We start from the raw sequence: 18,478 nt of genomic DNA on the forward strand, positions 1-18,478 counted from the left end.
AGTTAGGTGGCTTCCCAGGAGATGGGTTCCTTTTCTCCTTCACAGCTCCCTCTTGGGAATGCTAGTCCTATCCTGATACCTTTTCTCTCTCTTTTTTTCTTTTGTTCTACCCAGTTATATCAAGAGTTTTTTGCCCTTTTTGGAGGTTTAAGTTCTTCTGCCAGCATTCAGCTGATGTTCTGTGTGAGTAGTTTTACATGTAGATGTGTTTTTTTGATGTGTTTGTGGGAGAAGGTGTGCACGACCTCTTATTCTTCCGCCATCTTGCTCTGCCTCCTCCACCAGGGAACTTTGTATTTTTGTTTTTGATGAACTTGAAAGTTCTGAGGACTACTGGTCAGGAGGTATTTGCGGAATGTCTCTCAGGTGGGATTTTGGACTGGCTTTTTATTATTATGCAAGGCCAATTGTTTCTCCAGTAATGTTTCTTGTCACAACATATTTTTCATCATATTATTATAGCTATAACAGTTTTATTTTGATTACTGCTTACATGGTATGTCTTTCACACCAGCTTTTTTACTTTTGAGCAAATGAATCCTTATATTTAATATAAGGGCCCCTTGATTTCCACTTAAAAAACATAATTTTTAATCCATTTTGACAATTTTAGTCTTTTATTTAGGCTATCAGTTGCATTTAAAGCAATTTTTGATATATTTAGTTTTTATCTACTATCTTACTATTGGTTTTATATTTAACCCAACTGTTTAATCTTCCTTTTTCATTTAACTCTTTATTTTATATTATGTAATATATTTGTATTTTATATTATGTATTATTTTATATATTTATTTATATTATCACAATATTCTATTATTTCTTTTATTCCCACAAATATGAAATATTTCATTAATTTTCATATCATCCTTGAATACAGAACTTGCTAATCTTCTTTGTATCATATTAGTATGTGTCTGCTGAAGTGAAAATATGTGTATGAATAGTAACATTGAGATAATATTTTAATTTTTATTTTTTATTAAAGTATATTTGGTTTACTATGTTGTGCCAATTTCTGCTGCATGGCAAATTGACCCAGTCATACATATACATACATTCCCTTTCTTATATTTGTTTCCATCATGGACTAGTCCAAGAGATTGGATATAGTTTCCTGTGCCGTACAGTAGGACCTCATTTCTTATCCTTTCTAAATATAATAACTTGTATCTACTAACCACAAACTCCCAGTCCATCCTACTCCACCACCCCTTCACAACCACAAGTCTGTTCTCTATGTCTGTGAGTCTGTTTCTGTTCTGTAGATAGCTTTATTTGTGCCAAATTTTACATTCCACATTCAAGTGCTATCATAAGGTGTTTGTCTTTTTTTTTCTGATTTAGTTCACTTAGTATGAGAATCTCTAGTTCCATCCATGTTACCGCAAATGGCATTATTTTGTTCTTTTTTTATGGCTAAGTAGTATTGCATTGTGTTTATATACCACATCTTCTTAATCTACCTGTTGTTAATTTAGGTTGTTTCCATGTCTTGGCTATTGTGACCTAGTGCTGCTATGAGCATATGGGTGGATGTATCTTTTTGAATTATAGTTTTGTCTGGACATCTGCCCAGGTGTGAGATTACTGGATTATATAGTAGTTCTATATTTAGTTTTCTGAGGAACCTCCATACTGTTTTCCATAGTGTTTGTACTAATTTACATTCCCATTAAAAGTGTAGGAGGATTCCCTTTTATCCACACCCTCTCCAGCATTTGTTATTTGTAGTCTTATTAAACATGGGAATTCTGACTGATGTGAGGCAGTACCTCATTGTAGTTTTGATTTGTAATTCTTTAATAATTAGCGATGAGCATTTTTTTTTTCATGTGCCTACTGGCCATCTGTATGTCTTCTTTGGAGAAGTGTCTATTTAGGTCTTCTACCCATTTTTCAGTTGGGTTGATTGCTTTTTTGTTACTGAGTTAAAAGTTGTAAGACTTGTTTGTATATTTTGGAGATTAAGACATTTTTGGTTGCATCATTTCCAACTATTTTCTCCCATTCTGTAGGTTGTCTTTTTTTTTAAGGTTTCCTTTGCTGCCCAAAACTTGTAAGTTTGATTAGGTTCCATTTTTTTTAATTTTAAAATTTTTATTGTCTTGGGTGACTGACCTAAGAAAACATTTATATGGTTGATGTCGCAGAATGTTTTGCTTCTATTTCTTCTAGTAATTTTATGGTGTCTTGTCTTATGTTTAAGTCTTTAAGTCAGAAAAATGGCATTTTTTTTAATCTTTTTGCCATTTCATGGGCCGCTCCTAGATTCCCAGGCTAGGGGTCGAATAGGAGCTGCAGCCGCTCGTCTACGCCAGAGCCACAGCAACAAGGGATCCAAGCTGCATCTGCGACCTACACCACAGCTCAGGGCAATGCCAGATCCTTAACCCATTGAGCGAGGCCAGGGATTGAACCCGCAACTTCATGGTTCCTAGTTGGATTCGTTAACCACTGAGCCAGGATGAGAACTCTAAAAATTGAATTTTTTAAACAAAAGTTTTTCACTTTTGTGTAACTTTGTGATTTTTAAAAGTGCACATCATTTTATAGAGTAAACTACCTGCAAAAAAATCTAGAACAGTTTATTTTCAGGTAAGATATTTGTTCCCTAAGTAGCCAAACTACAATTGATTCTACCGTAGAAACTCAAAGAAAAGTGATGATGTTTTTATGTTCACTGTATTTGTAAACAACCTGGTGTGTGCTCATATGGTTTAAATGTAGAATTATTTTAAGGATAAATATTATTTTTTAGAAATTAAGAACTGTGAAGTTTCAGAGATTTTGCCATACTTGCAAGCTGACCAGTTAGCTTGCTACATTTCATAGATGCTGGCAGAAAGCAAAAAGATCACTGCGTCAGATTTAAAGGATTTTATTTTTCACAGCACAGTAGCCAGTATGGTCTTCACATTCCTGTCAGTTCCTCTTGCCCTCAAGTTGTGGTATGAAGTGGTCCTAGGTGAATTCTGCACATGTAGTGGGTTTATGTCATAGCTGAAAAACACTGAGTTCAGGGAAACCAGAATCTTTTACAATGAGCTGTAAACAAACTTAACTGAACTTTGCCCCAGAAGGAGATATTATCTTTATTACACTGGAGAGTAAACAAACTTGCTCTTTGCTCTACAAGGAGTCAGTATCTTTATCTTCCAAAGCCATTTGATTTATAAACATTCTTGAAAATATGGCCCAAAATAAAAACTGGTAGTGTTCAGAAGCCTTGTAGAAACATGAGGGACCCATGGAGAATTGTTTCCCACATAAGTGTACAGGAAGAGATGACTTTAAAAGTGGAATACTCAGTGTTAAAAATCACAGTTCTAATTGTCTTCTACTATATTGTTTCCCAATATTGATCTTGAGTCCTAAATGACATAAAAACTGGAAGATAGATTACTTAAAGAGAAAGGTTGATTGCATTTAAAGATTCATGGATATTGAGATTATTAATTCTTGTTTTAGGCTGAACAACTCAGGAGAGTTAGCCATCTGTTTCTATTCCAGAAAGCTCTCTGGACAGGATTTCTGATCTTCCCTTGGAAGCCTGCAGGTTTAGATTGTTTGAAAATGGCTGAAATCACTCTCCTAACCCTGTGTCCATGCCCCTTTGCTAAGTTCCTTTGTAACTCATTCCATTTAGAGGATTTTATTTGCCCACCCATTAAATCCAGGCTATTCTTTACTTTCTTTGATCAATAGAATGTGGCTGAAATAATATTGTGCTGTTCCCCACTTAGGTCTGAAGAGACCTTGTGCACTTCTGTTCTCAGAACCCTGACCAGGTCCCAGAAGAATAGTTTGGAATGACTTTCTCAATAATGACAGGCAGATGGCCTCATTGCCATTTTTTTCCTTGCTGACAGTGTGCCAGATCTAAGAAGGAAACCTCCTTAGTTGACTTGCTGCTGACTAAAATTGCTTTAGTTAGCCCAGCCAATACCAGAAGAACTATCTAGTTTGAGTTGAGACAAAATCATTGATTCATAAAATCATTAGCTAAATAAATAGTTGTTTTAAATTACTCCATTTCTGGGATGATTAATTATTCAACAGGAGCTAATTTCTACCAGCAGAAAATATTAGTTTGTTATTACACCAAAATTCATTCATTCATCTAGTCACTTGTTCATTAATGTGAATAAAGTTTTATGTGTCAGCAGTAAATGAAACAAAAACAATATGTCTATCTCTCTGAGACTAGTGGGGAAAATAGAAAATAACATAAACTAAAAATATATAATATTCTAGGTGGTAATAAATACAAAGAGAAAATGGAAATTTTAATTTTTTATTCTCTTCAATATTTATCTTTTTATAATGATTTTTATTTTTTCCATCATAGCTGATATACAGTGTTCTGTCAGTTTTCTACTGCACAGCAAGGTGACCTAGTCACACATATGTGCATGCATTTTTTTCCTCACATTATCATGCTCCATCACAAGTTACCAGACATAGTTCCACTATTGCCTTTGGATTGGAAATTTGAAAATTTTATATCAAGTGGCCAGAGAAGGCCTCAATGAGAAATTATTTTTTTAATTAAAGTACAATTGACATAATATTTTTAATTTCAGGTGTACAGCCAAGTAATTTATTTATACACACACACACATAAACACACATGCACACACATATATATTCAGATTATTTTCCATTATAGTTTATTATAAGATACTTAATATAGTTCCCTGTGCTATACAGTTAATCCTTCTTGCTTATCAACTTTATGTATAACAGTTTCTGTCTGTTAATCCCATACACTTAATTTATCCCTCCCTTCCTCCCCATCCCTTTTGGTAGCCATAAATTTGTTTTCTATGTCTGTGAGTCTTTTTCCATTTTGTATATACAGATTAATTTTTATTATTTTTTTTAGATTTCACATACAAGTGATATCATAATTTTGTCTTTGACTGACTTCAATTAGTATGACATTCTCTAGATCCATCCACGTTGCTGCAAATGGTGATATTTCATGCTTTCTTTTTATAGCTGAATAATATTTCACTGTGAGAAGTGAATGGCTGACTAAAGATATGGATGAAGTATGGGAGTGAATTATGTAGATATTTGGATGAAGAGTTTCCTCTGTAGAGAAAATAATAAATGAAAAGCCATTAGGCAGATCCATACATGATGCACACTTTTGGGGAGAGTAGAGTGAGCAGTGGGGAAGAGTAGTAGGAGATGATATCTGATAGGTAACAGGAGCCTAGATGCTGTATCAATTTACTTTGGCTTTTTATTTTCTTTTTTACCCATACCTGCAGCATATGTAAGTTCCCAGGCTGGGAACTGAATCCAAGCCCAGCTGCAATGAACACCACAGTTGCTGCATTGCAGGATCCTTAACCCCCTGTGCCAGGCTGAGGATCCAAGCCTCACAGCCATAGAGTCAATTCTTAACCCATTGTACCACAGTAGGAACTCCCTGCTTTGTCTTTTACTTGGCATTATATTAGAAGCCTTTCAAATTGTTTTAAAAATGTCCCCCTTTTCACTGGAAGACTCTGAAGCAGAGCTATGACATGAGCTGACTTTAGCTTTGACAGGGTTATTCTCAGTGCTATGCTGAGAAAGAAAGAAAACAAGCATGGAAGCAGGAAGATCAGTTAGAATACTACAGCAAAAATGAAGGACCAGAGTACTGACAGTGTGGAGGTGATAAAAGATTGTGAGATTCTGGATATACTGTATTTTGAAGGTAGATCTAAAAGGATTTGCTTGCTGATGGATTTGGATTTAGTGTGTGAAAGAAGTAAGAAGAAAAATGACTCTACGGATCTGGTCTAAGGAACTGGAAGAATATTGTTGCAATTAACTGCAATGTGGAAGACTTCTGAGTAACAGGCTTAGGGGACTTTATCAGGACATTGGCTTTGAAGAGGTTAAGTTTGAGATTGTCTATTAAACCTCCAGGTAGAGACGTAGACTACACAGCTGACTGTATTAGCTTGAATTTCTGAGGAGATATATGGACTGGAGGTAACTCATTGGGAAGTTACTCAATGTGAAATATTTTTTAAAGACATGGATTTAGAGAGGAGAAGAGGACCAAGTACTGAACCCTTTATCAGGTCAGTATTTTAAGATCTGGGTGATAAGGAAAAGTAAGCAAAGGAGACTAAGAACAAGTAGATAGTGAGGTGTGAAGATAGCTAAAAATGTAAGATATCCTGGAACTAGAAAAAAAAAAAAAAACAGTATTTAAAGGGAGAGAGACCACCAACTATGTCAAATGCTGCAGAGAGGTCAGTTAAGATGAACGAGCACTGAGTATTAATCACACATTGAATTTAGCAATATGGAGCTTATTAGTAACCGTGACACATACAATTTAATGAACAGATCATAGCAAAGTCTGCTTGAAATGGGCTCAAGATAAAATGAAAATAAACAAGAAATGGTTGGTATAGCTCACATTTTTGAGGACATTTGCTATGAAATGGAAGGGAAACATTAGGCATAGTTGGAGTAGGAAGTGGGATCAAGATTGACCCTTCCTTCCTTTGAAATAATGCATCTTTAATTATTGGCAGGAAAGAACCTATAGAGAGGGAGAAATTTATGATAGAGGAAACATAGCACTCAATTTTCCTGCTCTGTAATAAGAATGTGAAAAGAGTTTCCTAGTTTCCACTACAAAATTTCCTTCTCTCATTGAGGATTAAATAGCCGAGGTGTGATATGGGAATGAACTGATTATTATAGTATACTAATAGAAGAAGTGCATTTCTTGGCTTGGTCAAAATGGCCAACAGCAACTTTCTTTGTGTTTCAATAGTCCTAATTTATAAACAGAGAGAAAAGTTTAAAAAAAAAAACTGGGCAGAATGGCAGGAAATGAACTAATATTTTCAGGCTCTCTGTCTCCCTTGCCCTCACAAATTGGCTTTTCAGGCTACATGGCATATGCCGCGTATGTTTTCTGGCTATGCGCAGCCCTCAGAGCTCGTGTGCTCAGAGGAAATATAATGACATGGCAAATGATTATATGAATATGCATCTGCGTGACTTCATCCCCACCCTCTCTTTTGCTAGTTTTCATGATAACTGATATGTAATTATCATCTGCAAATACATTGAGGCAGAAGGGACCCACCAGAGTGGCAACAATGCAGAATAATATCACTTATCTGAGCTGCCCCAGCAGTGCCAGGGGACGTGAGATGAAGCCAGATGCTTGGGCAGTAAGACTGCCAGGCTGCTAATTAGGAAACCAGGGCTTTGCTTATGACTCAGCTGCTGACTTGCTGATTCACTCTGCCATCAGCAAGTCATTTTGTCTCCCTTGGCATTATCATCAGTACGGAGGAGATCATGATTCCTGCCTCCTTGGATATATTGATGATTCATACATATTCAAAAGCTCAAAAAAAAGTGGGAGGAACATGCCTTAAAAATCAAGGTATCACAAAGATAGTGCTTCTCTTGAAATAATGGCAGTTTGTTTTCTTCTTATGGAGAAAATCCTCTTTTTTTCCCAAAGAGCATCAAGCCCTCAAATATAAAACTCTCATGTATTAATTTCAAAGATTTCTTTGTTAGTGGGTGAGTACTGAAGTTTAATGAGGGGGACATTGGCCTTGCAAGTTTTCTGCCTTCTGAGTTTGTCCAGGATATATCAGCTAGCTACATTGAAATTTACTTGCAATGCAGGAAAGAATTTAGGGATGTTACTTTTCTGATGAGGGGAATTCATCATTAATCAATTCTAAATATTACTATGAACCATAAACTTCCTCCCCACCCCCTTTTTTAGGGCCATTCCTGCATCATATGAAAGTTCCTGGGCTACAAGTCAAATTGGAGCTTCAGCTGCTGGCCTAGGCCACAGGCATAGCAACATGGAATCCTTAATCCATTGAGCAAGGCCAGGGATTAAATCCCCATCCTCATGGATACTACTTGGGTTCTTACTCCTCTGAGCCTCAATTTGAACTCCAATAAACTTCATTTTAATCAAACAGATCTCTCCCCAGTTCTATAGAACAGCCATGTCAGCTCAAAGAAAAACCTAGTGCCTTTCATAGGCCCAGGTCATTAAATCCACTTCTGAACCTTGCTTTAGCTTTATGGAGACTGTCATCAATTCATGAATACTTTCCCTGACCCTTCTAAACAAAAAGGAAATATGCCTTTCATTCAGGCTTTAGTTTATTCCTTCTGTTGTTAATTAAAAATATTTTTGAGTAGCTACTATATTTCCAGCACAGTGCCGAGAGCACTTTAGTTAGAAAGACATGACCTTGTCCTCATGGGGTTTAACAAGCTGGCAAAGAGAAGACATGAACCCAATTTATGAGTATATTTTACGTGTAGAAGAAAGAAAATTAAATATTTCTGACTCAGAAAGTATATGGGGGTAGTACCATTATTCTTACTTACTCCCTGGCCCCTTCCTTGTAAGAGGAGTTTGTATCCCTGCTCATGGCCATGTGACTTGAAATACCTTTCTGTGGAGGAATTTTACTCCCTTGCCCTGTTAACATCAGATTTGGCCATATGGTTTTCTTTGGCTAAACGTATAGGAGCATAACTCACAGTATGCCAGTCCTAAGGAAAAGCTAAGAGACATCATGTGGTTTTATTATAACCTCTTTTGCCTTTTCCCTGTCATGTGAGTAGTAGATCCAGATTGGGGGATGCTCCTCAGCCCAGATGCTGGGAAGAAGTCATGTGGAGCACCACAGTTCTGCTGCCAACCTGTAGCTAATGAGAAATAATTGAGGAATAAATTGTCATTACAAACCACTGAGATTCTTGGGTCATTTGTTTCCACAACAAAGCTAAATAACACAGAGCTTTTCATTCTTAAAGCTGACCAGTTCTGAACACTTTGGACATTTATATCTACATAGAAGGACAGTCTTTCATGTTAATTTCACTAAGTGAAATGAGTAGTACCTCAATACAATTTTGGTTTCTTCCCAAGTACTCAGTATATGGGAAATTCTTTATCCCCATGAAACAATATGACATCATTCATTTACTGTCTAATTCAAATATTTGTACTTTTCTGAGGTGAAATAACCTTCATATTGAAGAGAAAAATGTGTTGAAGTATGAGTGGTAAACTTTGATAATATAACCTCTTATGAAGTGAATTGTCATGAAACAAAATACATGCTGGTTTGTAAAAAATGAGCCATTTCAAGGGGAGAAGTGGAATCTGTAATAAGACGGCAAATTGTAAGAGGGTAAAATTAGGGAATAGATCTTATGTGTTTTATAATGAAATTCCTCTTTTCACAGAATTCCTTATGAAGTAAGGTATTTTCGGCCTAGAATTGAGAACAATATTATAATTTTTTTTCTGAATTGGTCCTTATTATAGAATATTATTATAGAACATCATTTGATGTTATAAGTGGAAGAAATTTTAGAGACAATGTAATTCAATCCTTTTATTTCATGATGAAAAAAATTTGCTGGAAGGAAATTAAGTCGCTTAAGTTGCACAGTGGTTCATGGCAAAGCTGGGATTTCAGAAACAGGCCTGCTGATTCCATGTTTCCTCTCACTGTACTGTACTGCTTTTTTTTTTCTTTTTTACAGAATCTTATGCTTGGGAGCATATAAAAATAAGAGTGCTACATGTTATTATTATACTAAACATTTTGTGTACTAAATATTTGCATATATTTACAACAATTTAATCCCATTGAATTCTTAATAGAATTCTCAGTGGTCAATAGCCCATTTTACCAATGAGTGAACAGGTTAATGAGGTTACCTAAGGAGCCTAAGAACTCATATTAAATGACTGAGTCAGGATTTGAATCTGGGCATTCTGGCTCTAGAATCAGTTTTCCAAGGCACAGATATTCTATTGACTATACTATAATTTTGAGATGAGGGAATGATTGGATACAGAATCAGCAATCACAAAAAGTTATTTTTGAAAATCAGCCCTATTACAAAAGGGTCTGCAGTCTTAAACTCACCTGTGAAATATTATGCAGAATTTAGAAAGCTCCTTAGTGGACCTAGGATCCAGTTTCAAAGACTTTGGCCTAGTTTACTTCCACTGGATATTGAACAGAAAATGGCAAATTACATGGAATTGGGAAGGGCAAGTTCTCCCAGAGCCCACCAAACCCCTATCCAAGGAGAAGCTGCACTATAAGCATATTCTGAGTGTCACCATCCTCTAAATTCTTTCACTAAGCAAAATAAAACATTTAGTAGGCATTTGTAAGAGAACAGAATTAGTAGTTCATAGTAATTCTATAGAAACTTTGTGAATTCTTTCAGTACACTCTCTGTGCCTTAGGCTGCATTAGAGGTTGAAGCCCACTGGAAAGGGCAGAGTGAAGTATTAGTCTTAATTCAAATTTTAATGAAGGCTTCCATTTCCTCGGGCTCTTCCACCCAAAGGACTCTGCCTAAACACTACTACCATGACTTGGCATGAAACGTTAATGGATATTTACTCATGAAATGACTCTAACCCAGGAAGTTTGAAATGTTTTATTTGACTTGACTTAAGTATCATTAACATGATTGTGCAGAGTAAGTGAAGAAATGTAGGTTGATGGTAAAATTCTTCAAGTATGCCTTTTCCCCATTATCCAGGTAAAGCAATATCAGAAACTGTCAACGAGAATGGCGCCATTTTATCACCCATGTGCTTTTCCCACTTGCTTGTTTTATTCTCTGGAGAGCTATATTCAAGTTCCATGACAATTGCTGATCCTGCTTTGCAACCACGCTTGTGCCTGAGCAATATACACACAGGTTAGCATGGTTTGCACTATAAATTGCATGAAGCTGTGGGGCAGTTAATACTATGAACTTTAGGTTCTGAGGTACTTGGGTTTAATTCCTTGCCCTGTCCCTTATTAACGATCTGAGCAAATCAGTTAACCTGCCTGAGTTTCCTTTCCTCTTCTATGTCATGGAAGGAGAAATAATACCAAAATCCCAAGAAATTGTTTTTTAATTCACCAAATATTTGAGAGTCCATCTTCTACCAAATGGACAGATAATAAATATGACATACATAAGTAAATGATATAGGGTTAAAAGATGAAAATGATATGGAAAATTAAATTCTAGAACAGAGTGTGAACTGGAGTTTGGCACTTGCCATTAGCCTCTACATGGAGTAAAACATGAGCCACTGCAGCTACAACCTACAGCACCCCCTGAGTGGAGCTCAGGGTGGAGATCAAGAGTGAGGCACCCTGTGCTCTAGGAAAACTGGAAGAACAGGACTTTAGATAGTCAGATATTTTTAGGAGATTTTATGTGCCCAATTCTTGCATCTTTTTATATCTAAAAAAAATACTAAAATCCTTCATTGTGATTTCTGCTCCTTGTGACTGGTAGTAACCTTAAAGATACCAGCAACAAACTTTTGTAAAATGTGTGTATGCTGCATAAACCTCCCCCTTTATTATATCCTAATATTCCCCCTTTCCTCCTTGGGTGGTATTTCAGCCCAGTCTGTAGTTAAGGATAAAGAATGTCTCCAAGAGTGAGAGCCAGTGCGTCCTGCAGGCTGTGATACTGGCCCTGATAGTGAGGGTGCATATCAAAGGAAAGATTTCAGTAAGTGAGACCTCTTTTATTCCTGCTCCCTGACCTTTGTTGCAAAAACTCCTATATATCCTAGCTCCTCCCTCACTTCCTTGGGGTGAGCTACCTGAGATGCTGTCTCCAGGGCTTAAGTCCTAATTTTGCCCCAAAGAAAATTTAAATCTCAGTTTTCAGGTTGTGCCTTTTTTATGTTGACAAGGGTAAAGGGATGGGGAGTGCTGGGGTAGGAGTTGTCAGGATAGAATTTTTCTTTTAAAGAAGATGGTCAGGGGTCAGGATAAGCCTCAAATGAATAAAAGCTTGGATAATGGCCTCTACTCAAAATGAAAAAGGGAGATATTATAGGGTACTTAGGATTGACATAATAAACCTTACATTTAAAAGGATAAATTTGCCCCTTGGCAACCACAAATGTGTTCTCCATGTCCATGATTTTCTTTTCTGTGGAAAGGTTACTTTGTGCCATATATTAGATTCCAGATTTAAGTGATATCATATGGTATTTGTCTCTCTCTTTCTGACTTACTTCACTTAGTATGAGAGTTTTTATTTCCATCCATGTAGCTGAAGATGACATTATTTTGTTCTTTTTTATGGCTGAGTAGTATTCTATTATGTATGTACTTGTGTGTGTAACTGGGTCACCTTGCTGTGCATTAGAAAATTGACAGAACACTGTAAACCACCCATAACGGAAAAAATAAAAATAATTATAAAAAAATAAAGGGATAAATCTGGCTGCTATTAGATTGTAAATTGGATAAGAGGAGAAAAATAATGCTGGGGGTGAAATGATGGTGGCCCAGAATAGCAAAACAGGGTGGCAATAGTAGATATGGTGAAATGTTGCCAGATCCTAGATAATTTAATAGGTATAAGATATGACATGTAAGAGAAAGAAACAGGTTAAAGGAAGACCCTGAACTTTTCACCCTGAACAATTTGAAGGAGAGAATTGCTGTCCTAAGAGAGGGAGACAGCTGTGGTTGGAACATGTGCATGTGTGGGGAGAAATATCAACAGTGAGATTTGGGGGAAATTGAGTTTGAGATGTTTATTAGACATCTAAGTGGAGAAGTTGAGTAGGCATTTGACCATATGTGTCTGGAGTTCAGGAAAGAAGACTGGGCTGGAGTTATAAATTTGGGATATTGTGAGGATTAAATGAGGTGATGTATCTAAGGCACTAAAATAGCATATGATGCATAATAAAAACTCAATGTATATTAGATTCATAGTTTCTAATCATAGTATCAGCAAATGTAATTCTCACTACCTGGCTAGCACAGTGCCCGGCACTTAAAGACACTTCAGGCCACAGTATATGTAGGTGATTTTTGAGAGTGCAGCACAGTAATTTTTCATTTTAAATAAATTTTATAACTCAATTATTTTTAAATTTCATAATATTTGTTAAGAAATAAATAAGGCTGCTGGAAGCCCAAACACAGAAACAAAGCCATGCTCTAGATTTATTGCTATCTGTTTCCTACCTAGAAGATTCAAACAAGATCTCATTGATATTGTTTTTATTTTATTTTTATAAAGAGGCAATATGTTCATTTAGAAGTTCACAAGCCAAAGCCATATAAAAAAGTGTGTACATTGAGAATCCTTGCTTCCATCCCTGTTCCTACCCATTCCCCCTACCCTAATCAGGAGCTGACAAACTTTTTCTGTGAAGGCCCAATTAATAAATATTTCAGGCTTGCAGGCCTTGTGGATTCTGTTGCTATTATTCAATTCTGCCATTGCAGTGCAAAAGCAGCCATAGACAATACAGAAACAAATGGTATGGCTGTGTGCCAATGAAATTTTATTTATAAAAAGAGGCAGCAGGCTTTCTGGCTATAATTTTCTATCTCTGCTATAGGAAATTATTCTTATTAGTTTGTCCTGTTTCTTTAAGCAAACACAAGCAAATGTGAATATATATTCTCATGCCTTTTTCTTATATATCCTCATTTTTTTCTGTCTGCATGGTAAATACATTTCATATGTGTGAAAGTATATGCGAAGGATGGATTTCTAGACTTGGGATTGCTGGATCTAGGGGTAAATACATTTGCAATTTTGGAAGCAATTGTAGGATTCACTGTTATAAAGGTTTTATCATTTTCATTTTCAGCACAATATATGAAAGTGCCTGTCTTAAAATTTTGAAATGCTTCATGAATTGGTATGTCATCCCTGTGCAGAGGCCATGTTAATCTTCTCTGAATTATTCCAATTATAGTGTATATGCTGCTGAAGTGAGCCCCATGAAGTCATTTTTAATTTAGTAATGGATGAATGTTTTTGGGTGGCATGCAACCAAAGACAGGGCAAACTATAAAACTCTTTCCATTTAGCCTAGAGATGAGAGAGAGAAAAGGTTTTTCTGGGCAGCAGTAGGATTTTTTTCCACAGTGCTGATTGGAGGAGAGCCACATTGCTATCTTAATTCCAGTGATATAGGTATCTATGCACCAGCTAATGGGGACATAAATGGCCAGAGTCATAGAAAGAGTTAATGAAGACCCTAACCTTTGAGCCATTGTGCATAAAGATAGAGTTATCTGCTGATTGTAACAGACCTGTACTGTAGTAGGATTCAGCCAAAAACAAGGAGTGATGCAGAACTGGGTAGCAGAAGAGGGGATCTGGTTATGGTCAAGTAAAACATAATTTAAAAATCATAAAAGAGCCAATATTTACATAGGCTAAGCACTTTATCAAGTTACCTATTAATTGCCACAATAACTCAATGAAGTAGGTATGTTATTACATTTACATATTTTTATTTTTTTATTTTTATTTTTATCTTTTTGTCTTTTTAGGGCCACACCTAGGGCATACAGAGGCTTCTCAGGCTAGGGGTTGAATCGAGCTGTAGCTGCCAGCCTATGCCACTGCCACACAAAGCCAGAAAAGCCGCATCTGCGACCTATACCACATCTTACAGCAATGTCGTATCCTTAACCCATTGAGCAAGGCCAAGGATCAAACCCATGTCCTCATGGATCCTAATTGGGTTTGTTAACCCCTGAGCCATTATGGGAACTCCATATTTACAGATTTTTATACCAAAGCAACTTGCCCAATGTCATATGCCTTAGAAGTGCCAAATTCCAAGAATTTTTTTTTTTTTTTTTAACTGGGCTTTACAGACTTGCTGTCTGCATGGGGGAGTGATTTCAGAATTAGTTGAGAAAAGAAAAGAATCTTGACAGGATCTGGACTTAGGCAATTCTTGTTTTTAATGAAGAAGTTGATAAAAGAGTTTGTAAAATGATAATTGCAGTTAACATTCTGGTGTCCAAAGTGGTCAGAGGAGGCCTTTGGCACACCTTGAATGATGAGTCCTTATCATTTGTAGGTGCCCCTGGCTATGCCTGCCCTTAAAACTTCAGAACAAATACTTGGGAGTCTTTTCAAGGAAAAACTTTGCAGGGTTCAGAGAGTTTGCTGACCTGGCTTAGAGACTAACATCTTGGAATCTTACCCAGAAAACATCAAGTTTTGTCTTTTGTTTGCTATGTTGGTTCACCCTTATTTGGCTGCTGAACTGTTGTAGACAGCCTCTGAACATTGCTTCACCTTAGCTGAGGATGACTCAAGCCTGAATCTCTGGTCCCTGACCTTCAGCAGCTATTTAAGTGCTGGCCAGGAAAAGTTACTTAGGCTGTGCTAAGCCCAAGTGAAGTGGCTTTGTTTGTAGCTATATCCACTCTATTATTTTCAGTACCAAACTGGGGTGTGTGTGTGCATTTTTTTAATCTTATAAGATCACTTTATAAACTGTGATGTATGGTTTACTAAGAATAATGCTAAATATTTGTTCTTTGCACAGAGAAAATAATGTTCCTTGAATGAAATTGAGGGTGGGGGGAGTTCTTTTCTGCCTTACCCATGTACTGTCTACTTCAGTTGGCTGTATAAATCACTTTCATTGAAATTGAAAGGCAAGTAGAAGTGTTGGCAAAATGCTGAATCACTGGGCCCCTTCATGGAGAATTTAGAGCAAAGCATTTTCTCTGCTTTGCTTTTCCCACCCCAAATTGCAAAGTGCTGCCTGTTTTGCAATTCTGATGTTCAGGTTCTATCTTTTGATTAGGGAATTAAGTTAAGGAATAAAAAATGTTTTTTAAGAGGCTAGAAAACTACTTTTAATTGAGCATTTATTATGTGCCTGCCTGTTTTAAGTAAATTTTACATATATTTTATCATATATTTATCTAATAATTCTATGAAGCAGGTCCAATTATTTCCCCTACTTATAAGTGAGGACACTGACTCAGAAATGTTTTTGTGTACTTGAACTTATCAGACTCCAAAGTTTGTCACGATAGTGGCTAAGCTATACTGAAGTCTCTATAAATATTGTAATTTGTACAATAAATTTGATGACTACTTTCTTCATTTTCTAGTTGATGCAGAGGTCATGCAAATATCTTTTAAGTTCACATGATTAAAGATTTTTAGTATTTCCCTAAAAATGACTGAAAGTAATAGAGCTTTCTTGAATAATAGTCAACTGAATATTCCTTCCTGCCATCGGCTTCTCTTGTAGGATGGTCATATAGATAAGTGATATGATGGAAATAAAGTATAAAATTCTAGCATGCTATTCTAAAGAAAATATGCAGTTGAACCATTAAGGTTGTAAGGGGAGTCCATTACTAATATCAGTTCATGTGTCATTTGAAGCATCTGCAATGTGGGCAGCAGAGGGGCAAGACATTTGTCTTGGTGCCCCCCCCTAGGATTTTGACATGGAGGAATTATTTTTTTAAAAGGAAGCTGAACATGTGAAATTGTCATTTTGTTTGGTCAAAAATGGGAGGAAGGGATGGACTGGGGATTTGGGATTGGTATATGCACACTATTGTATATGGAATGACTGACCAGTGGGGATCTGCTGTATAGTACAGGGAACTCTACCTAATATTCTGTGATAACTTATATGGGAAAAGAATCTGAAAAAGAAAAGATGTGTGTATATGTATAACTGAATCACTTTGTTGTACAGCAGAAATTATCACAACATTGTAAATAAACTATACTTCAATAAAACTTTAAAAATGAGAAAAATAGCATTTTTAGCAACCTGGATGGACTTAGAAATTATCATGCTAAGTGAAGTCAGCCATACAATGAGACACCAACATCAAATGTTTTCACTGACATATGGAATCTGAAAAGAAGTACAGACTGAACTTCTTTGCAGAACAGATGCTGACACACAGACATTGAAAAACTTATGGTCTCCGGAGGAGAAAGTCTGGGCAGATGTGCTTGGGCTGTGGGATGGAAATCCTGTGAAATCAGATTGTTATGATCATTATACAACTACAGATGTGATAAATTCATTTGAGTAATAAAATAATAATAAAAAATAAAAAATAAACAAGTGGATAAATATCAGTAATTTTGTATGTTTTAAGATACTAGAAGGAGATGCCTTGCAAGTCATTGGAGATCAATGTAGAGTGAGAGACATTGATTTCCTTCAGAGACCAAAGAACAGGTTGATCATCAGACCTGAGCAGGTGGTCTATGTCATAGTCCAGAGAGAGCTGTGCTAGAGAAGAATTCATATGGTCTGAATATTCAGGCAGGGTTTGGTAGTGATATCTCTGTTGATTATAGGATAGAGATTCTGAAATCATCACCCTTTTGGAAAGACACTTTAAAAAAATATTTTACTTATGGAGGGGTAGTTGACTTACAATGTTGTATTAATTTCTACTGTATAGCAAGGTGATTCAGCTATATATATATACACACACACACATTCTTTTAAAATACTCTCTTCCATTATGGTTTAACATAGGACATTAGATATAGTTTTCTGTGCTATAATTTGCTGTGTTTATCCCCTCTGTGTATAACAACTTACACCTGTTAATTCCAATGTCCTATTCCATCCTTCCCCCAATTCCCTCTCCCTTGGCAACCACAAGTCTGTTCTCCTGGAAAGACACTTTTTGGCTGGGATGTGTATTCTGCTAGAGAGCTCATAGGAGCTTGATTGATTATAGCACATATTAAACATGTCTTGAAACAAATTTGAATATCCCATGCAATTGAATGATTGGAATGTGTCTGCAGATAAATAAATATGGATCTAAGACCTTCTGATAACCTCTCCCAGCCTCTTGTTTATTTCCATCAAGTTCTTATTATAGGTTGCAGTTATTTTATTTGTCTGTTTTCTGTTTCCTTTACTTTATATATAGATAGTAGCTTTAGGAGGATAAATATATAGACTACTATATCCCCAGAAACTAGTAATATGCCTGGCATTCAATAAATATTTGATGAAAGGGTGATCAAATGAATTAATTATTTTTAATGGCTACATAGTATTGCATTGCAAGGATGTGCCATAATTTATGTATCTAATACCAATGGATAGATATTAAGTCATTTTAAGTTATGTGCTATATAAACAGTGTTAGAATGAACATTTTATGTATATATCTCTGCATATTTGTCAGATTATTTCCTTATGATAGCATCTTGAAAGGGGATTTTTTTTGGATTAAAAATAAACGTTCTAAGGCTTCTGCTTTACATTGCCAAAATGATTTTACATATTTCATTATTTTTGTACTTCTACCATGTTTGTATGAGAGAGCTCATTTTTCCCATACAATCATCAATACTAGTTATTATTAACACTTTTTAATCTTTGTTAATCTGCTTCAGGAGAAATAGCATTTTGTATTATTTTGTGGCTGGACCTAGAGAGTCCTATGCTTAGTGAAATAAGTCAGCAAGAGAAAGACAGTTACTCTATGTTATGACTTATATGTGGAATCTAAAATATTAAAAAATGAATATAACAAAACAGAAGCAGACTCACAGATACTGATAATATACTAGTGGTTACCAGGTGGAGAGGCAAGGGGTGAGGGGAGAGATAGAAATATTGGAT

At 36.0% G+C, this 18,478-nt stretch overlaps 1 non-coding gene and 1 pseudogene across 1 annotated transcript; both read right to left on the bottom strand.

Annotated features, from left to right (window-relative positions):
* Positions 1–833: 833 nt before the first annotated feature.
* LOC125118997 (uncharacterized) lies at positions 834–930 on the bottom strand (annotated as a pseudogene).
* A 12,779-nt stretch (positions 931–13,709) lies between these two features.
* Positions 13,710–13,816, bottom strand: LOC125118974 (U6 spliceosomal RNA). The gene has a single exon (XR_007132950.1). It is a non-coding gene; the product is annotated as a U6 spliceosomal RNA (small nuclear RNA).
* Positions 13,817–18,478: the final 4,662 nt, after the last annotated feature.

The sequence above is a fragment of the Phacochoerus africanus genome, chromosome X, assembly GCF_016906955.1.
Source record: "Phacochoerus africanus isolate WHEZ1 chromosome X, ROS_Pafr_v1, whole genome shotgun sequence".
NCBI lineage: Eukaryota > Metazoa > Chordata > Mammalia > Artiodactyla > Suidae > Phacochoerus > Phacochoerus africanus.